Source organism: Nicotiana tabacum, chromosome 1, assembly GCF_000715075.1.
Source record: "Nicotiana tabacum cultivar K326 chromosome 1, ASM71507v2, whole genome shotgun sequence".
NCBI lineage: Eukaryota > Viridiplantae > Streptophyta > Magnoliopsida > Solanales > Solanaceae > Nicotiana > Nicotiana tabacum.
This window is the reverse complement of record NC_134080.1, coordinates 171,743,248-171,748,790: the sequence shown is the minus strand read 5'-3', so window position 1 is coordinate 171,748,790 and position 5,543 is coordinate 171,743,248. Positions and strand designations below refer to the sequence as shown.

At 35.4% G+C, this 5,543-nt stretch overlaps 1 long non-coding RNA gene across 1 annotated transcript; it reads right to left on the bottom strand.

Moving 5' to 3' along the window:
• Positions 1 to 254: 254 nt before the first annotated feature.
• On the bottom strand, positions 255 to 4,777 carry LOC107790895 (uncharacterized). The gene is made up of 3 exons (XR_001649131.2): positions 4,448 to 4,777; positions 4,263 to 4,330; positions 255 to 2,842 (listed from the first exon to the last, which is right to left on the bottom strand). It is a non-coding gene; the product is annotated as an uncharacterized LOC107790895 (long non-coding RNA).
• Positions 4,778 to 5,543: the final 766 nt, after the last annotated feature.

The following is a 5,543-nucleotide window of genomic DNA, read 5'->3' as shown; positions in this document are numbered from 1 at the left end:
TATGAAATCGGTATCCATTAATAAAATATACCGTATATCTTTTGGCTACCATATTAGGTCCTTTGGCTAGCCATCTTAAATAATCTGGCAATACAATATTTTTAACTTTCTCTTTCGAACAATTGTTGAATTCCCGACTATGATCCCTCGCTCTTACCCATGCATTTGATCTAATATGATTAACAATTAAATTCTTATGTTCCATGCAATCAAGAACATTTCATGTTTAATCATATAATAAAGAAAAAACTATATAAAAAATAAATAAATATTAATATAATTTATCTTACTCGATAAATATTTCCATTTGTTTATCTCCAGCATTGAACAGAGCATATCGATGTGCTTCAAAGCATAACTGCGAATCCATGAGAAAAGTATTTTATTTTTTGCTTCCAATTGGATGACCTATATTAGGGAATATAGGTGACATATTTTGAGAGTACTCATCATCCACAGTTTGGTACCTACTAAAATTTGTCTTCACGCCATCATGTATATATCTCGAACAAAAAGTCAAGCACTCATCGGCCAAAAAACCCTCTGCTATTGACGCTTCTGGACTAGATCGATTACGTACAAATGACTTGTACTTACATAGGTTCCTCTCAATGGGATATATCCAACGAAGATGAGCCGGACCTCCAAGCTTAATTTCATTCACTAAATGAATAGGCAAATACGACATTATGTCAAAAAATGTTGGATGGAAAATCTTTTCAAGCTCCCATATTATTTCAACAATTTCAGACTGCATTGTTTCAAGATCTCTTCACCTTACGACCTTACTACATATAGCTCTAAAGAAATTTCCCAACCTACTCAAGGCCAATAAAACATTCTTGGTAAACACTTTTCTAACAGCAACCTGGAGCAAGTAATGCATTATAAAATGGGCGTCATGACTCCTGTACCCTGATATTTTCATATCCTTCACTTGCACGCGTTTTGAAATATTCGAAGCACAAACTTTTGGTAATTTAGCATTTTTTTATGACAATACAAAATAAACTTTTCTATTTTGGTTCCATGTAGAAACAAGATTTACCCAAACTTATAGTTCCATCATTATTTATTCTTGGTTATATATCTTTTCGTATCCCCATTTCCTGTAAGTCATAGCGAGATTTTTCATGACCCTTTGATTTTCCATCTATTTCTAATAAATTCCCAAGCAAACTATCACATATGTTTTTCTCGATGTGCATCACATCAAGATTGTGCCTCAATTTGTTATGCACCCGATATGGCAATTCAAAAAAATGAATCTCTTTTTCCACGGACCCTTATCACTCCGAGGCCTTTTTTAGTGCTCTTCCCAAAGATATTGTTGAATTCAAGTAGCTCTTCAAATACTTCTTCACCTGACAAAGGAGCAGGTGCAAGTCTATGATCCTCCTTACCATCAAAAAGGCTTCTTATCTCTTCTGAATGGATGATAACGAGGCAAAAATCTTCGTTAAGCCAAGTAACACATCTTGTGACTATGTTTGAGATATTGAGAACATGTGTCATAATTTCAAGTGGGGCATGCTAATCTCTCCTTAGTGCTCCATCCTGAAAGCATTGCTAATGCTGGAAAGTCTCTAATTGTCCACAATAAGGCATCATGCATTTGGAAAGCTTGGTTGGTTTCAACATCAAATGTATCTATCCCAATTTCCCATAGCTCCTTCAATTCTTCAATTAATGGTCGTAGGTACACATCTATATCATTTTCGGGAGATGATGAACTTGGAATAATCATAGAAAATATTATATACTCTGGCTTCATGTAAATCAATGGTGATAAATTATAGTTTATTAACATAATGGGCCACGTGTTATGAGAAATGGTCATGGTCCGAAACGAGTTGAAACCATCACTTGAAAGACCCAATCTAACATTCTGAGCATCTTTAGAGAAGTCAGGGTGCAAAGAATCAAAAGCCTTCCAAGCTTCCCCATCAACAGGATGTCTTATATTACCATCATTGGGTAGTTTATTAGCATGCCATCTCATTGCAGCAGCCGTTTTAGGACACATGAATATCCTCTGAAGCCTAGGCTTTAAAGGAAAGTACCTTAAAATCTTTGCAGGGATTTTAGAGCTTGCTTTAGTCAAAGGACCAACACACTTCCATCTGAAGACCCACAAATCGAGCAATTATCGGCACTCGCATTTTCTTTCCAAAATAACATGCAATCATTAGGGCATGCATCTATTTTTTCATAATGAAGACTCAAATCTTTTATCATGTTTCTAGCCTTGTTGAAAGATTCTGGTACTTGAGCAAAGGGAAATGCCTATTTTATCAACTCTAATAAATCAGAGAAAGCCACATTACTCAATCCATGCAAGGATTTAAGCAAGTACAATCGAATAGTGAAACTCAGTTTACTGAAATTTTCACACCCTGGATATAACTCTTGTTTTACTTCCTCCAGCAATTCGAAAAACTTCTTTGCATTTTCAGATAATCTTTCTCCAACTCCTTCTTCATCCCCTGCCCGACCCTCTATATTTCTAAATATATCATGAAGTAGTCCATCAATATCGTCCCGCATGGTAGAACCTTCATCATCATTGCTTGGATGAGGTGTATTTCTCAAGAAAAATCCTTCCCCATGAAAAACTCATTTGGTATAACCATCAACAAATCCATGAACAACCAAATGATCCTCCACCATATTTTTATAATACCAATAGCGATTCATGCACTTTTTTCAAGGGCATAATATTTTATTTCCTTGGGCGGCTCGTTCAAATGTCTTATCAAGAAAATCATTCACTCCACAGATATACTCATCCGTCCATCTCAAGAGATTCATCCAAGTTTTATCACCATTATCCATAGATATCCTATACGATAAAAGTAAATCATCAAAACTAACTAAAATAAACCGAAAGCATATTAATTTGACTCAAGAAAATACTCAAGGGAATTAATGAAAAACAAAGGCTATGGGTTGTTCTACTACTTGTATGTTGACACTCGCTAATGACACTTTGCATGCTGTTAACGTGGGAGATAGGGGGTTTGTAGTGATCAGAGACGTGGTAATTGTGTACAAATCTAAAATTCAGCAGTCGAGGTTTAAATGTCCTTTTCAGTTGGGGAATAGTAAAAATTCTAATTATCCAAGTGTTGCAGAGAAGATTAGTTTTTCGGTGAAAGCAGGAGATATAATCGTGATGGGAACAAATGGATTGTTCGTTATTGTTCATGATTTTGAGTTATAACTTGTTGTGAACAATGGAGTGGACTCGTGAGAATCGGATGCACCTGATACATTGGCTTAGAGTATAGCACAATATGCACTGGAGAATTCTAAGAACACAGAGCTTTACACGCCATTTGCTAGGGAATGTTCCAAAGCTGGATTTGAGTAGAGAGGTGGAAAGTATGATAATATAACAGTCATAGTAGCCCATATTTGGCCTTTGTAGTGCTCTATTGATGTCTAATCTAACTCTTTTTTTCTCTGGAGAAATTAGACTTCATAATTCTTTGTAGTTGTAAAAATTGATTAGAGATATAAGCAAGAAGCCTGTATGTAATTTGATTCTTTATATATGTTTAGTCCCCATATATCATTGATTCACTGTAATCAAAGTTTCTTATCTTCTCTTGCAAATTTCTATGGTTAACTTTTATTAAATTTTACCACTTTAAGTGGTGTTCAATTTGTTCTGTTTTTATTAAATTTTGCATCTTCATGCGCACATACAATATACAGAATTTTAAACCATTAAAAAAATATATGAATATAACTGCACCCAATTGTTTATACATCACATTCCTGAAAGTCCCAATATAACTGGTAATAGAGAAAATTCAATATCCTTAATCAAAAAAAGAAGTAATCTCTCTAAAACCATTGAAAATCAGATCTTTACTAGTAATAAATTATCAAACATTAGAAAAAGTTGTATTGTTGAATAGAAGAAAGGTGGTTAATGCATCCCCCTCTAAATCAGCTCAATGTAGAACCATAAACAACCAATTTTTTTATATATAGTAAAGGTAAAAACTTTGTTTTTCAACTTAATTTCCTGAAAAAAGGACCTTTTGAAGCATTCAATGCATACAGTCAAACAACAAGAAACAGAACCTTTTATACAACAAAACCAAGGGGGGAAAATTTCCAGTGAAACATATATCTCAAATAAGAAAAGAATTTACAGATAAATCCAGAACCAACATCAGAAAATCAAAAGCTTGAAACAAAGAAAGAAAAACCCAAAGAGATAGCAACCAAAAAAAAATAGGTCGACTCACAGAGGAAAAAGTATAAGAATTTCACTTGCAAACTGCACCAGATGAAGCAACAGATCTAAGGTTACCACCTGAAAATCCAAAAAAAGCGTTAGACAAAAGAATTGTTGATAAATCTTTTACCTATCTATACAAAAAACCAAGATAAAAGAACAATCAAAACAAGAAAAGTATACAAAAAGAATTACCTCTTAACAAGAAATGAATTTGGGGATTTGAGGAAGGAATACGGGAGAAGTGCCGGAGAAGCAACTGTCCTTGAATAAGTGCCGGCGAAGTGCCGGAAAGACCAACGGAATTGTCCTTGGGGTTTTGGGAACTCTAGGGTTTGATAATTATGGTGGTCTAATGAAGAGGTATTTAATGAGACTCGGTCACTAATCTTAAACTCGGCAAAGATGAAAAAGAAAAGAGATCAGAGAGGCAATTTTGAGTGTATCGACGAGGGAGTTCCGGTGTAACGATGGGGGAGTTTGGATAAAGTACTAGGGAGCTACATTTGGGTATATCAATACAGTTAGGCCAGTAATGTATTAAAATTAATTAAAAAAAATAAGAATATGACATGTCACTAATCAGCTTGGCGGGCCACTAAAAGTTTTAGCGGAAAAAACGAGGGGAATGAATACCCGTTCCCATAGCAATTTTTTCCCAAGACCGTTGCCATAAACATGTTTATTGGGACGGTTTACAAATCCGTTGCGACACAAAACTCTATGGCAACGGGATTGTTACATTTGCAACGGTTTGATGTCTAAAGTGTGTTGATACCTCCCACATTCTATTGTAACGGTTTGAACCGTTACTATATCATCTCTATGGCAACGGTTTGTGAACTGTTGCCAAAAAAACTGTTCCCATAGGCCCATTTCTGGTAGTGGAAGGGTGATGTCGTGCCATGCTATGAAAGAGTTAATGCATGAACGGTGATGCCATGCCATGTTATGAGAAAGTTAATGCACGAAGGGTGATGCCTTGTCATTTCTGTTGTTTCTTATGGTAAGTACGAGAGTAAAAGCACGAACGGTGATGTCGTGCACTTGTTTGCTGTGTTATTACTTTTATTGGTGCAAGGCATGTTATTTACTACGTTTCTTTACTGTACTATTTCAGGAATTGATATTCCTCTCAGCATGTTTCTCCCCCTTCCCATTAATATCTGCTAAATTTCCATTTGTTATTATCTTTTCGTATATGATTTAACTGCACAGGTTCATGTTATTATCGTGTCCTAGCCTCACCACTACTTCGCCGAGGTTAGGCTTGAAACTTACCAATACATGG